We start from the raw sequence: 14,276 nt of genomic DNA on the forward strand, positions 1-14,276 counted from the left end.
TCAAGATGAAATAATTGTTTAACATTAATAACATGACAAAAAATCGCCCCAATAGTGGTCTTATCTTATTGTATTCAATTAAGAACTTTTATTTGAACAATTATTATCTTAAGAATTATTATTGGGGCAATAGGAGGTTTAAATCAAACATCCTTACGACTACTTTTAGCTTATTCATCAATCAGACATCTAGGTTGAATAATTAGATCATTAACAGTCAGAGAAAACATCTGAGAACTATACTTCATTATTTACCCACTATTAAGATTAATTATAGTTTTATTATTTAAGCAAATAAATTTATTTTTCATAAATCAAATTTATTCAGCCAGAAATATAAAAACCGAAATTAAATTCATAATATTCTTATCTATATTATCTTTAGGTGGACTACCACCATTCCTTGGAATCTTACCAAAATGAATTGTAATACAATCATTAATAGAAAACAATATAACAACTATTATAACTATTATAGTTGTATTAACTACAATTACACTCTACTGCTATATACATATTAGATTCTCAGCTCTAATTATATCATACACAGAAAATTCGTGATCTATAAAGATAAAGTCCCAAAAATCAAGAATCATTCTTCCTATAACAGTAATAATTTCAACAATAGGATTGATTTCAACATCAACCTTAATTTCATTATACTAAGGACTTAAGTTAATCAAACTAATAACCTTCAAAGTTATAATTAAAAGAATAATCTTTTAGGCCTTAGTAAAATTTTACACCTCTAGAATTGCAGTCTAGAATCATAATTGAATATAAGACCTAAATATGATAAGAGAGAAAACATCTCATAAGTAGATTTACAGTCTACCACCTAAAATTCAGCCATCTTACCGCAAAAATGATTATTCTGAACAAACCGTAAGGACATAGGTACTTTATACTTCATATTTCGAGCATGAGCAGGAATAGTAGGAACATCAATAAGAATACTTATTCGTGCTGAACTTGGCCAACCCGGATCTCTAATTGGGGATGACCAGATTTATAATGTTATTATTACAGCTCACGCATTCGTAATAATTTTCTTTATAGTAATACCTATTATAATTGGTGGATTTGGTAATTGACTTGTTCCACTAATAATTGGTGCACCAGATATAGCATTTCCACGAATAAATAATATAAGTTTTTGATTACTACCACCTTCACTAACCCTTCTTCTTGCATCTTCTATAGTAGATAATGGTGCTGGTACAGGATGAACAGTTTACCCTCCTCTAGCAGGAGCTATTGCACACGGGGGTGCATCTGTAGATCTAGCTATTTTTTCACTGCACTTAGCAGGTGTATCATCTATTCTTGGTGCAGTGAATTTCATTACAACAGCAATTAATATACGATCAGAAAGTATAACTTTAGATCAAACACCTTTATTTGTATGATCTGTAGCTATTACAGCATTACTTCTCCTTCTTTCACTTCCAGTTTTAGCAGGAGCTATTACTATATTATTAACAGATCGAAATTTAAATACATCATTCTTTGACCCTGCAGGAGGGGGTGACCCAATTCTATATCAACATCTATTTTGATTCTTTGGACACCCAGAAGTTTATATTTTAATTCTACCGGGGTTCGGAATTATTTCACATATTGTATGTCAAGAAAGAGGAAAAATTGAATCATTTGGAACATTAGGTATAATTTATGCTATACTATCAATTGGACTAATAGGATTTATTGTATGAGCACATCATATATTTACAGTAGGAATGGATGTTGACATACGAGCATATTTTACATCAGCAACAATAATTATTGCTGTACCTACAGGAATTAAGGTATTTAGATGATTAGCTACATTATATGGAACTAAATTCAAGTTCAATCCACCATTATTATGAGCTCTAGGATTTATTTTCCTATTTACAATTGGTGGATTAACAGGATTAGTATTAGCAAATTCATCACTTGATATTGTATTACATGATACATATTATGTAGTAGCCCACTTTCATTATGTATTATCTATAGGAGCAGTATTTGCAATTATAGGAGGTGTCATTCAATGATATCCACTATTTACAGGATTAACTATAAATAATACATGATTAAAAATCCAATTTACAATTATATTCATTGGAGTAAATTTAACATTCTTTCCTCAACACTTCCTAGGATTAGCAGGAATACCTCGACCATACTCTGACTACCCAGACGCATATACATCATGAAACGTAGTATCAAGAATTGGGTCTACAATTTCTTATGTAGGAATCATTATATTCATTGTAATTATATGAGAAAGAATGATTACAAACCGAGCAATTATATTTAGAGCTAACATAAGAAGATCAACAGAATGACTACAAAATAACCCTCCTGCAGAACATAGTTACTCAGAATTACCATTAATCTCTAGATTCTAATATGGCAGATTAGTGCAGTAGATTTAAGCTCCACAAATAAAGGTTTGACCTTTTATTAGAAAATATTTATTAATGGCAACATGATCAAATTTATCTCTTCAAGATGGAGCTTCACCATTAATGGAGCAATTATCATTCTTTCATGATCATACTATGGTCGTATTATTATTAATTACAGTAATTGTAGGTTATGCCCTAAGTTATATATTATTTATTGCCTATACTAACCGTAATATACTTCATGGACATTTAATTGAAACAATCTGAACAGCTTTACCAGCAATTACATTACATTACCTCTGATGCAATAAATAAAATTATTCCTCATCGTAATCCAATTGATACAAATCCTGTATGTAATCCTTGATATGTTCCTTCTCGTACTACATCTCGTCATCATTGAATTATAGTTAGTAGGGTAATTCCAAATCCAATTATGAATAAGTTAATATTAAATAGGTGGAATCATTTTGCTAGTCCTGATACTAGGACTATTGCTCCAATTGCTCCTGTTGATGGTCAAGGTCTATAGTCTACTACGTGGAATGGGTGGTTTGAGTGAGTTGTTAACATAGGTTTAATATACTTCTCTAGAATATAGAGTTCTTAGAATTGAGAAAACATAGGCTTGAATTATTGCTACTGCTGATTCTAGAATTAATAGAAGTATTTGTCCAATAATTAGTAATGTGATTAAGTTTATTGCTATAGATGGTCCTGTGTTTCCTAATAAGGTTAATAATAAGTGTCCTGCAATTATATTTGCTGCCAACCGTACTGCTAATGTACCTGGTCGAATAACATTACTAATTGTTTCAATTAGTACTATAAATGATATTAATGCATGCGGTGTACCTTGTGGTACAAGGTGTGTAAATATATGATTAGTATGGTTAATTCATCCAAATAATATAAATCTTAGCCATATAGGTAGGGCAATTGCAAATGTTAATGCTAAATGTCTTGTTCTAGTAAAAATATAAGGGAATAATCCTATGAAATTGTTAAATAATATTATAATAAAAATTGAGATGAAAATGAATGTTGTTCCATTAAATGATTTTGGTCCAAGAAGTGTTTTAAATTCATTATGTAAGGTTAAATTTAGTTTATTTCAGATAATGTTAATTCGTGATGGTGTAAGTCAAAATAGTGATGGGTCAAATGTTGAGAATAGATTTGTTATCATTTTCAATTTAAGTTTTTTATTTCAAATGTTCCTTTTTCTGCTCTTTTAATAAGGTTAGGTTTAAATGAGAAGAAGTTTATTTGATTAAACAAGATTAATGTAGCTGAAAATATAATGAATAGTGAGAATCATATAAGAGGGGATATTTGAGGGATTTGGATATATTTTCCCCATCAGAAGTAGTCGTTAATTTACTATTATTTGGTTTAGGAGACCATTACTTACTTTCAGTCATCTGATGAATTTCAAGGTGTACTAATTTTTTTTAGTTACTTTAGATTGACACTCTAATGTTATTTATTTTAACTAACTCCTTAAATTATCTTAGATAATCACTTAATAAATAAATTTACTGAAGTTCTTTCAATTACAATTGGTATAAATCTGTGGTTTGCTCCACAGATTTCTGAGCATTGTCCAAAGAAAAATCCAGGTCGATTTATTGTGAATGTTCCTTGATTTAACCGACCTGACGTTGCATCAATTTTAACCCCTAATGCAGGAACTGCTCATGAGTGTAGAACATCTGATGCTCTTGTTAATACTCGTACTTCTGTATTTATTGGTAGGATTGTTCGGTTATCTACATCTAGTAGTCGGAATCCATCATTTTCTAGGTCTTGTTCTGGTGTTATATAAGTGTCAAATTCTACGTCTATGAAGTCTGAATATTCATATCTTCAATATCATTGTCGTCCAATGGTTTTAATTGTAATTATTGCATCTACTGAATCATCAAGTAAATATAATAGTCGTAATGATGGAAGGGCAATAAAAATTAATGTAATTGCTGGTAAAGCTGTTCAGATTGTTTCAATTAAATGTCCATGAAGTATATTACGGTTAGTATAGGCAATAAATAATATATAACTTAGGGCATAACCTACAATTACTGTAATTAATAATAATACGACCATAGTATGATCATGAAAGAATGATAATTGCTCCATTAATGGTGAAGCTCCATCTTGAAGAGATAAATTTGATCATGTTGCCATTAATAAATATTTTCTAATAAAAGGTCAAACCTTTATTTGTAGAGCTTAAATCTACTGCACTAATCCGCCATATTAGAATCTAGAGATTAATGGTAATTCTGAGTAACTATGTTCTGCAGGAGGGTTATTTTGTAGTCATTCTGTTGATCTTCTTATGTTAGCTCTAAATATAATTGCTCGGTTTGTAATCATTCTTTCTCATATAATTACAATGAATATAATGATTCCTACAATAGAAATTGTAGACCCAATTCTTGATACTACGTTTCATGATGTATATGCGTCTGGGTAGTCAGAGTATCGTCGAGGTATTCCTGCTAATCCTAGGAAGTGTTGAGGAAAGAATGTTAAATTTACTCCAATGAATATAATTGTAAATTGAATTTTTAATCATGTATTATTTATAGTTAATCCTGTAAATAGTGGATATCATTGAATGACACCTCCTATAATTGCAAATACTGCTCCTATAGATAATACATAATGAAAGTGGGCTACTACATAATATGTATCATGTAACACAATATCAAGTGATGAATTTGCTAATACTAATCCTGTTAATCCACCAATTGTAAATAGGAAAATAAATCCTAGAGCTCATAATAATGGTGGATTGAACTTGAATTTAGTTCCATATAATGTAGCTAATCATCTCAATACCTTAATTCCTGTAGGTACAGCAATAATTATTGTTGCTGATGTAAAATATGCTCGTGTGTCAACATCCATTCCTACTGTAAATATATGATGTGCTCATACAATAAATCCTATTAGTCCAATTGATAGTATAGCATAAATTATACCTAATGTTCCAAATGATTCAATTTTTCCTCTTTCTTGACATACAATATGTGAAATAATTCCGAACCCCGGTAGAATTAAAATATAAACTTCTGGGTGTCCAAAGAATCAAAATAGATGCTGATATAGAATTGGGTCACCCCCTCCTGCAGGGTCAAAGAATGATGTATTTAAATTTCGATCTGTTAATAATATAGTAATAGCTCCTGCTAAAACTGGAAGTGAAAGAAGGAGAAGTAATGCTGTAATAGCTACAGATCATACAAATAAAGGTGTTTGATCTAAAGTTATACTTTCTGATCGTATATTAATTGCTGTTGTAATGAAATTCACTGCACCAAGAATAGATGATACACCTGCTAAGTGCAGTGAAAAAATAGCTAGATCTACAGATGCACCCCCGTGTGCAATAGCTCCTGCTAGAGGAGGGTAAACTGTTCATCCTGTACCAGCACCATTATCTACTATAGAAGATGTAAGAAGAAGGGTTAGTGAAGGTGGTAGTAATCAAAAACTTATATTATTTATTCGTGGAAATACTATATCTGGTGCACCAATTATTAGTGGAACAAGTCAATTACCAAATCCACCAATTATAATAGATATTACTATAAAGAAAATTATTACGAATGCGTGAGCTGTAATAATAACATTATAAATCTGGTCATCCCCAATTAGAGATCCGGGTTGGCCAAGTTCAGCACGAATAAGTATTCTTATTGATGTTCCTACTATTCCTGCTCATGCTCCAAATATGAAGTATAAAGTACCAATGTCCTTATGGTTTGTTGAGAATAATCATTTTTGCTGTAAGATGGCTGAACTTTAGGTGGTAGACTGTAAATCTACTTATGAGATGTTTTCTCTCTTATCATATTTAGGTCTTATATTCAATTATGATTCTAGACTGCAATTCTAGAGGTGTAAAATTTTACTAAGGCCTAAAAGATTATTCTTTTAATTATAACTTTGAAGGTTATTAGTTTGATTAACTTAAGTCCTTAGTATAATGAAATTAAGGTTGATGTTGAAATCAATCCTATTGTTGAAATTATTACTGTTATAGGAAGAATGATTCTTGATTTTTGGGACTTTATCTTTATAGATCACGAATTTTCTGTGTATGATATAATTAGAGCTGAGAATCTAATACGTATATAGTAGTAGAGTATAATTGTAGTTAATACAACTATAATAGTTATAATAGTTGTTATACTGTTTTCTATTAATGATTGTATTACAATTCATTTTGGTAAGAATCCAAGGAATGGTGGTAGTCCACCTAAAGATAATAAAGATAAGAATATTATGAATTTAATTTCGGTTTTTATATTTCTGGCTGAATAAATTTGATTTATGAAAAATAAATTTATTTGCTTAAATAATAAAACTATAATTAATCTTAATAGTGAGTAAATAATGAAGTATAGTTCTCAGATGTTTTCTCTGACTGTTAATGATCTAATTATTCAACCTAGATGTCTGATTGATGAATATGCTAAAAGTAGTCGTAAGGATGTTTGATTTAAACCTCCTATTGCCCCAATAATAATTCTTAAGATAATAGTTGTTCAAATAAAAGTTCTTAATTGAATACAATAAGATAAGACCATTATTGGGGCGATTTTTTGTCATGTTATTAATGTTAAACAATTATTTCATCTTGATGCTCCTATAACTTCTGGAAATCAGAAATGGAAAGGTGCAGCTCCAATCTTTAATAATAGTCTAGATCTAATTATTATTGATGGGATAAATTCTGTTTCCCATCCCATGGGATATTTTATTTGAATCAGCAAAATTGAAAATAATAATATTGTCGATGCTATTGCTTGGACAATAAAATATTTAATTGATGATTCATTTATTATTATATTTTTATTTCTTGTTAGGAGCGGAATAAATGAAAGTAAGTTGATCTCAAGTCCTATTCAAACCCCAAATCAGGAATTTGATGAAATGGACAGGATCGTTCCTATCATTAATGTTGATAGGAAGAGAAGTTTTGTAGAGTTGTTGGTCATTAAAAAGGAGAGGATTGATACCTCTATAAATGGGGTATGAACCCATTAGCTTGTTTAGCTTACCTTTTTACATTAAGGTGTATGATGCACGTTAGTTTTTGATACTAAAGGAGGTAGTTTAATTCTATCTTATGTAATTTTAATGAAGGTAATTTTATTTACTTTATTTACCCTATCAAGGTAACCCTTTAATCAGGCACTTCATTTATTTAATATATAAATCGAAAGTTTTTTTTTGAAATTCTTTTATGTATTATTTTGTTTAATTAGGATTAATTTATCCTGCTCATTTTTTTTATATATATATATAATAAATAATTTATATTAATATTTTACATTTAATTGAAATTAAAGTATTATAAGTTCATCTTACCATTATCAATTGATTATTTTAATGCAATTATTTACCTAGGATTATAGCTACTTATGTTTTTAGCTTAAAATAGGTTATTATAATATAATATATATAATAATATGTAATTTAATATTTAATATTATTATAATTGGATAGAATAAATAAAATTATTAATTTAAATATAAAATATTATAATTAATATAAATAATTATATTAATTATAATAATATAATTATGTAAATTATCTATAATTAGTTTATTTAACTAATATATATGAAAGTTAACTTAATATAAAAAAAAGAATTCATATTAATAACATATTATATTAAATTACATAATTGTATAAAATATATTTATTATATTATTTAATCTTTCTTTATTTATTAGTGAAAAGAAAGATTAAATAAGAAAGAATATAATACATTTATTGCTATACATGTTCCATATTAATCTTTAATTATATATAATAGAGAAGTTGTTGTGGTCATACATAGGGGCGTTTCTTTTTTTTTGTTAATGTTTGTGGTTTTTTTCTTTTTTTTCTTTAAATATTTGAATCTTTTATTTTTTCCTGAATTAATAGATTTAAAATTTTCTTATTTTTTATTTTTAAAAGTTTTATTCTTGCTTGTTTATTCACTTTTTCTTTGTATTATATGTAAGTTTTGTTAGACTAAATGTTCTTTTTGCAGTAATTTGATTTAATTATCAAGTGATTTTGGATTTAGCAATTGATTTAGTATCGGCATAATTCGTGCCAGCAGCCGCGGTTATACGATTGATACAAGTGAATATTATTGGTTAAAACAGTTGTTTATATTATTAGGGTTGAAATATAAATTTGTAAGGTGAAATGTTAAAATTTATTTGTGGCCCTTTTTATGAATCTGTGAAATTTAAATAATAAACTAGGATTAGATACCCTATTATTTTAAATGTTAATTATATTTACCAGGGTACTATTAGTTAAGGTCTTTAAACCCAAAGAATTTGGCGGTATCTCATTCCATTCAGAGGAACCTACCCCATGATTGATAATACACGATTTACTCTACTTAATTTATTTGTTTGTATATCTCCGTTATCAGAGAATCTTTTTAGAGTTATAATTCTCAAGATTTATAATTATAAAATATTTCAGGTCAAGGTGCAGCTTATAGTTAAGAGGAGGTGGGTTACAATAGATTTTTGTTTATAACGGATTTGATAGTGAAATACTGTTAATGAAGGTGGATTTGATAGTAATTTAATTTATTTAATTTAACTGATATTGGCTCTGAGATGTGTACACATCGCCCGTCGCTCTCATTATTGATTATTCTATTTTATTTTAAAGTAGCTTCAATTTAGATGAGATAAGTCGTAACATAGTAGATGTACTGGAAAGTGTATCTAGGAAGAGTTTCAAGATATAACTTATTAGTAAAGTGTTTCATTTACACTGAAAATTTTTCTGTGCAAATCAGGATATCTTGATTATTTATTTTATTATATTTATTTTTTGTTTATTTAATTATTTAATATAAATAATTTTATTGTATTTTTGTCTTAGTATATTTTATAGAATTGATTTTTTAAATTATAGTTTATTGGTAATGTAAGTGTTTTATGAAATATTATTTTAAATTTTTTTAAGTAGATTTTATTTATTGTACCTTTTGTATCAGGGTTTATCAAAATTTTAGTATTTATTTTACTTGTCTCGATTTGGGTTGATTTATAAATAATTTATAGTTAATGTATCATAATTATTATTAAAATATTTATAGAAATGAGATGTTAATCGTTTCCCAATATATCTAGTTTCTTAACAAAAAATTTAATTTTTTAAAGTTATTTGTTTTTATTTAATTTTTTAAGTAAAAATATTAACTTATTTATTCTTTAAGGGATAAGCTTTGAAGTTAATAACCTATAATTTATTTTATAGAAATATAATAGTAAGCTTTAAACCAGCTATCTTTAAGATTACGTTTTAGTTCATTACTTTTTATTTTGATTTTATAAATATTTTAGGTTTTTTATTAAGATTATTAATTTAATTTTAAAATTTTTGTAATAATGATAGAATTAGTATATTTATTTGTATGAAATTTTTACCTTGTGAACTTATTATAAGGAACTAGGCAAAATTGATTTCCGCCTGTTTATCAAAAACATGTCCTCTTGTTTATATTTTGAGGTCTGGCCTGCTCACTGAGCGTATTTTTAAAGAGCCGCGGTATTTTGACCGTGCAAAGGTAGCATAATCATTAGTCTCTTAATTAGTGGGTGGAATGAATGGCTTGACGAGAAATCAACTGTCTCTTAATAAATTTTTGAATTTAACTTTTGAGTCAAAAGGCTTAAATTCTTCTTTAGGACGAGAAGACCCTATAGAGCTTGACATTTTACTTTTATATAGTTTTTTGTTTGTCTTTCTATATTTAATGATGATGTTTTGTTGGGGTGACATGAAGAATAGATAAACTCTTCATTATTATATCATTTATTTATGTTTGTTATTTTGATCCATAACTTATGATCATAAGATTAAGTTACCTTAGGGATACCAGCGTAATTGTTTTTGAGAGCTCATATCGACAAAGCAGATTGCGACCTCGATGTTGGATTAAGAAAAATTTTGGGTGCAGGAGCCCAATGATTAGGTCTGTTCGACCTTTAAATTCTTACATGATCTGAGTTCAGACCGGCGTGAGCCAGGTCGGTTTCTATCCTAAGATTGTTAATCCATATTAGTACGAAAGGACCATATGGTTAAAATATTTTTTGTTGTATTGATTAATATTAATTTATTTACTATTTTGACAGATTAATGTGTTGAATTTAGAATTCATTTATGTAGATTTTTTCTACAAATAGTATTGATACTTTATGATTTATTTATATTTATTTTGAATTTTCTTTTATTGGTTATTTGTGTTTTAATTAGTGTTGCCTTTTTAACTTTATTAGAGCGTAAGGTTTTAGGTTATATTCAGATTCGAAAGGGTCCAAATAAGGTAGGTTTTGTTGGAATTCCTCAGCCATTTAGAGATGCTATTAAGTTAATTTGTAAGGAGCAGCCAATTCCTATTATATCTAATTACCTACTTTATTATTTTTCCCCTGTTTTTAATTTAATGATTTCTTTAGCCGTTTGAGTAATTTTTCCTTATTTAACTTATATGTGTTCTTTTTCTTATGGATTTTTATTTTTTTATGTTGTACTAGATTAGGTGTTTATACTGTTATAATTGCTGGTTGATCTTCTAATTCAAATTATTCATTATTAGGTTCTCTTCGTTCTGTTGCTCAAACAATTTCTTATGAAGTTAGTTTAGCTTTAATTTTATTGTCTTTAATTATTTTAATTGGTAGTTTTAATATGTTTGATTTTATAAACTATCAGCTTTATTGTTGATTTATTATTATTTCTTTTCCTTTAGCTGTAGCTTGTTTTGCTTCTTGCTTGGCTGAAACTAATCGTACTCCTTTTGATTTTGCTGAAGGGGAATCTGAGTTAGTTTCAGGATTTAATATTGAGTATGGTGCGGGTGGTTTAACTTTAATTTTTTTAGCTGAATATACTAGAATTGTCTTCATAAGAATGTTATTGGCTTTAATTTTTTTGGGCGGTGATTTTTATTCTTTTATATTTTTTATTAAGCTTGCTATTATATCTTTTGGTTTTATTTGGGTTTGTGGAACATTACCACGGTTCCGTTATGATAAATTAATGTACTTAGCTTGAAAAAGTTTTTTACCTTTATCTTTGAATTTTTTTATTTTCTTTGTTGGTTTAAAGATTTTATTTATCTCATTTGTTTAGTGAAATTTTTTGAGAAAAGTTAATAGAAGAGTTAAACTTCTAATTTTATGTTTTCAAAACATATGCTTTTCCTAAGCTAATTAACTTTATTCCTTAATTAATTTATCTCATGCGTTTGCGACATGGACATTAATTAAGAAATATGTGAAGTAAATAATTGTTAAGATTTGACCTGTTATAATATGAGGTTCTTCAACAGGTCGTTTACCAATTCACGTTAGTTAGCATACAACAACTACTATAATTCAGAATAAAATTTGATTAATAGGGTAAAATTGAATGCCTCGGAATGGTGTTTTATTATAAAATGGTAAAATTATTAAGATTCTAATTGATAAAAATAATGCAATAACACCTCCTAACTTATTAGGGATAGATCGTAGAATTGCATATGCAAATAGGAAATATCATTCTGGTTGAATGTGAACTGGTGTTACTAATGGGTTGGCAGGTACAAAGTTATCTGGATCTCCTAATAGGTAAGGATTAATTAAACATAGTATAATTAATAATGATGTTATTATTACAAATGTAATAGAATCCTTAAAGGTAAAGTATGGATGGAATGGAATTTTTTCAATATCTCCATTTAGTCCAAGAGGATTATTAGATCCTGTTTGGTGAAGAAAAAATAAATGAATTGCTGCTATAGCAGCAATAATAAATGGTAATACAAAATGGAATGTGAAGAATCGATTTAATGTTGCATTATCAACAGCGAATCCTCCTCATACTCATTGGACTAAATCTGTTCCTAAGTATGGGATTGCTGATAATAAATTAGTATTTACTGTTGCACCTCAAAAAGATATTTGGCCTCAGGGTAAGACATATCCTATAAATGCAGTTGCTATAACTAAAAATAAAATCACTGTACCAATTATTCAGGTATGTATATATATATAAGATCCATAGTAAATTCCCCATCCTACATGTAAGTAAATACAAATAAAAAAATATAGATGCTCCATTTGCGTGTAAGGTTCGGATAATTCAACCATTATTTACGTCTCGGCAGATGTGTACTACACTACTGAATGCTATTTCAATATTTGATGTATAATGTATAGCTAAAAATAGTCCAGTTACGATTTGAATTACCAAACATAACCCTAATAGGGATTCAAAATTTCATCAAAATGAAATATTTGTTGGGGCAGGTAAGTCAATTAAAGAGTTATTAATAATTTTAATTAAAGGATGTCTTAATCGTAAGGGTTTATTCATTAGTAATTATCTTATTTTACGAATAGGTCCCTGATTAATATTGGTGATTTTAACAACTGCTAGTAGTGCTAAAAATAAATAAATTATTATTATTATTGTAATAATGAATGTTGGTCTATTATATAATTTTTCTAAAGATATTGTTATTTCTTGATAATTGATTGAATTATCAATATTTATAGTTTCAGTGTTTTTGAAAAAGTCTATAAATATAGATATATCTAGAATAATTAATATTAATATGATAAATACTCACATTATTAATGTAATAATTATAGTGATTGATTTAGGCTGAAATATTTCGTTTGATGCAATTCTTGTAATGTAAATAAATAATACTAGTATACCACCAAGAAATGTTAAAAATAAAATATATGATAATCAATATCTTTCTATTATTGTTCCTGTTATTAATCCAACTAGGAAGGTTTGAAGGATAATAAAAAGCATTATTGATATTGGGTGTCTTAATTTAATAAAATTAATATTTATTACATTTGATAATGATATAATTATTATTTTGATCATTTCAGGGGTTAGTTTATTTAAAATACCGGTTTTGGGGACCGATGATGGAAGCTTTTCCACCTCTGAAGTTTTAAAAGTGGGGGCTGGACTTATTTCCGGTTTACAAGACCGGCGTTTTTTTTAAACTATTAAAACTAATGTTTATATTCTCTGTTTTTACTTCTTTATTGATTTATTTTGCTGGTGTTTATGTTTTTTCTTCTAAACGTAAACATTTATTAATGGTTCTTTTGAGATTAGAATATATTGTTCTTTCTTTATTTATGTTAGTTATTGTTTTTCTTATTGAGTTTGATTATGATTATTTTTTTCCTGTTATTTTTTTAGTTTTTTCTGTTTGTGAGGGTGCTTTAGGTCTTTCTATTTTAGTTTCAATAATTCGTTCTCATGGTAATGATTTTTTTAACTCTTTTGGTTTATCTTTATGTTAAAGTATTTATTTATAACTATTTTTTTGATCCCTCTTTGTTTATTAAATAATTGTTGATGGTTGGTTCATTCTTTAATGTTTCTGTCGGGTTTTGTTTTTATAATTTGTGTTTATTCATATGCTGATTTGAATATAATTAGATATTATTTTGGTATTGATTATTTTTCTTTTAGTTTAATTTTACTTAGTTTTTGGATTTGTTCTTTAATAATCACTGCTAGAGGTTCAGTTTATTTAAGTTCATATCATTCTAATTTTTTTGTTTTTATGGTTTTGATTTTAATAATTATGCTTTATTGTTCATTTGCTAGATTAAGTCTTCTTTCTTTTTATATTTTTTTTGAGGCTAGATTAGTTCCTACTTTACTTTTAATTTTGGGTTGGGGTTATCAACCTGAGCGTTTGCAGGCTGGTGTTTATTTAATTTTTTATACTTTGGTTGCTAGATTACCTTTATTATTAGTTTTATTTAAGGTTTATGATTTTTCTAATACTTTATATTTTCCTTTATTGGTTGA

General features: G+C 27.5%; 1 long non-coding RNA gene across 1 annotated transcript in view; it reads right to left on the reverse strand.

Moving 5' to 3' along the window:
• Positions 1-3,899: 3,899 nt before the first annotated feature.
• The window catches only part of LOC126336216 (uncharacterized), a 69,352-nt gene continuing 58,975 nt past the window's right edge, over positions 3,900-14,276 (reverse strand). Inside the window, exon 2 of the long non-coding RNA XR_007564916.1 lies at positions 3,900-4,054. This is a non-coding gene — a long non-coding RNA (uncharacterized LOC126336216). The remainder of the gene's footprint in view (positions 4,055-14,276) is intronic.

Source organism: Schistocerca gregaria, chromosome 2, assembly GCF_023897955.1.
Source record: "Schistocerca gregaria isolate iqSchGreg1 chromosome 2, iqSchGreg1.2, whole genome shotgun sequence".
In the NCBI taxonomy this organism is placed as follows: domain Eukaryota; kingdom Metazoa; phylum Arthropoda; class Insecta; order Orthoptera; family Acrididae; genus Schistocerca; species Schistocerca gregaria.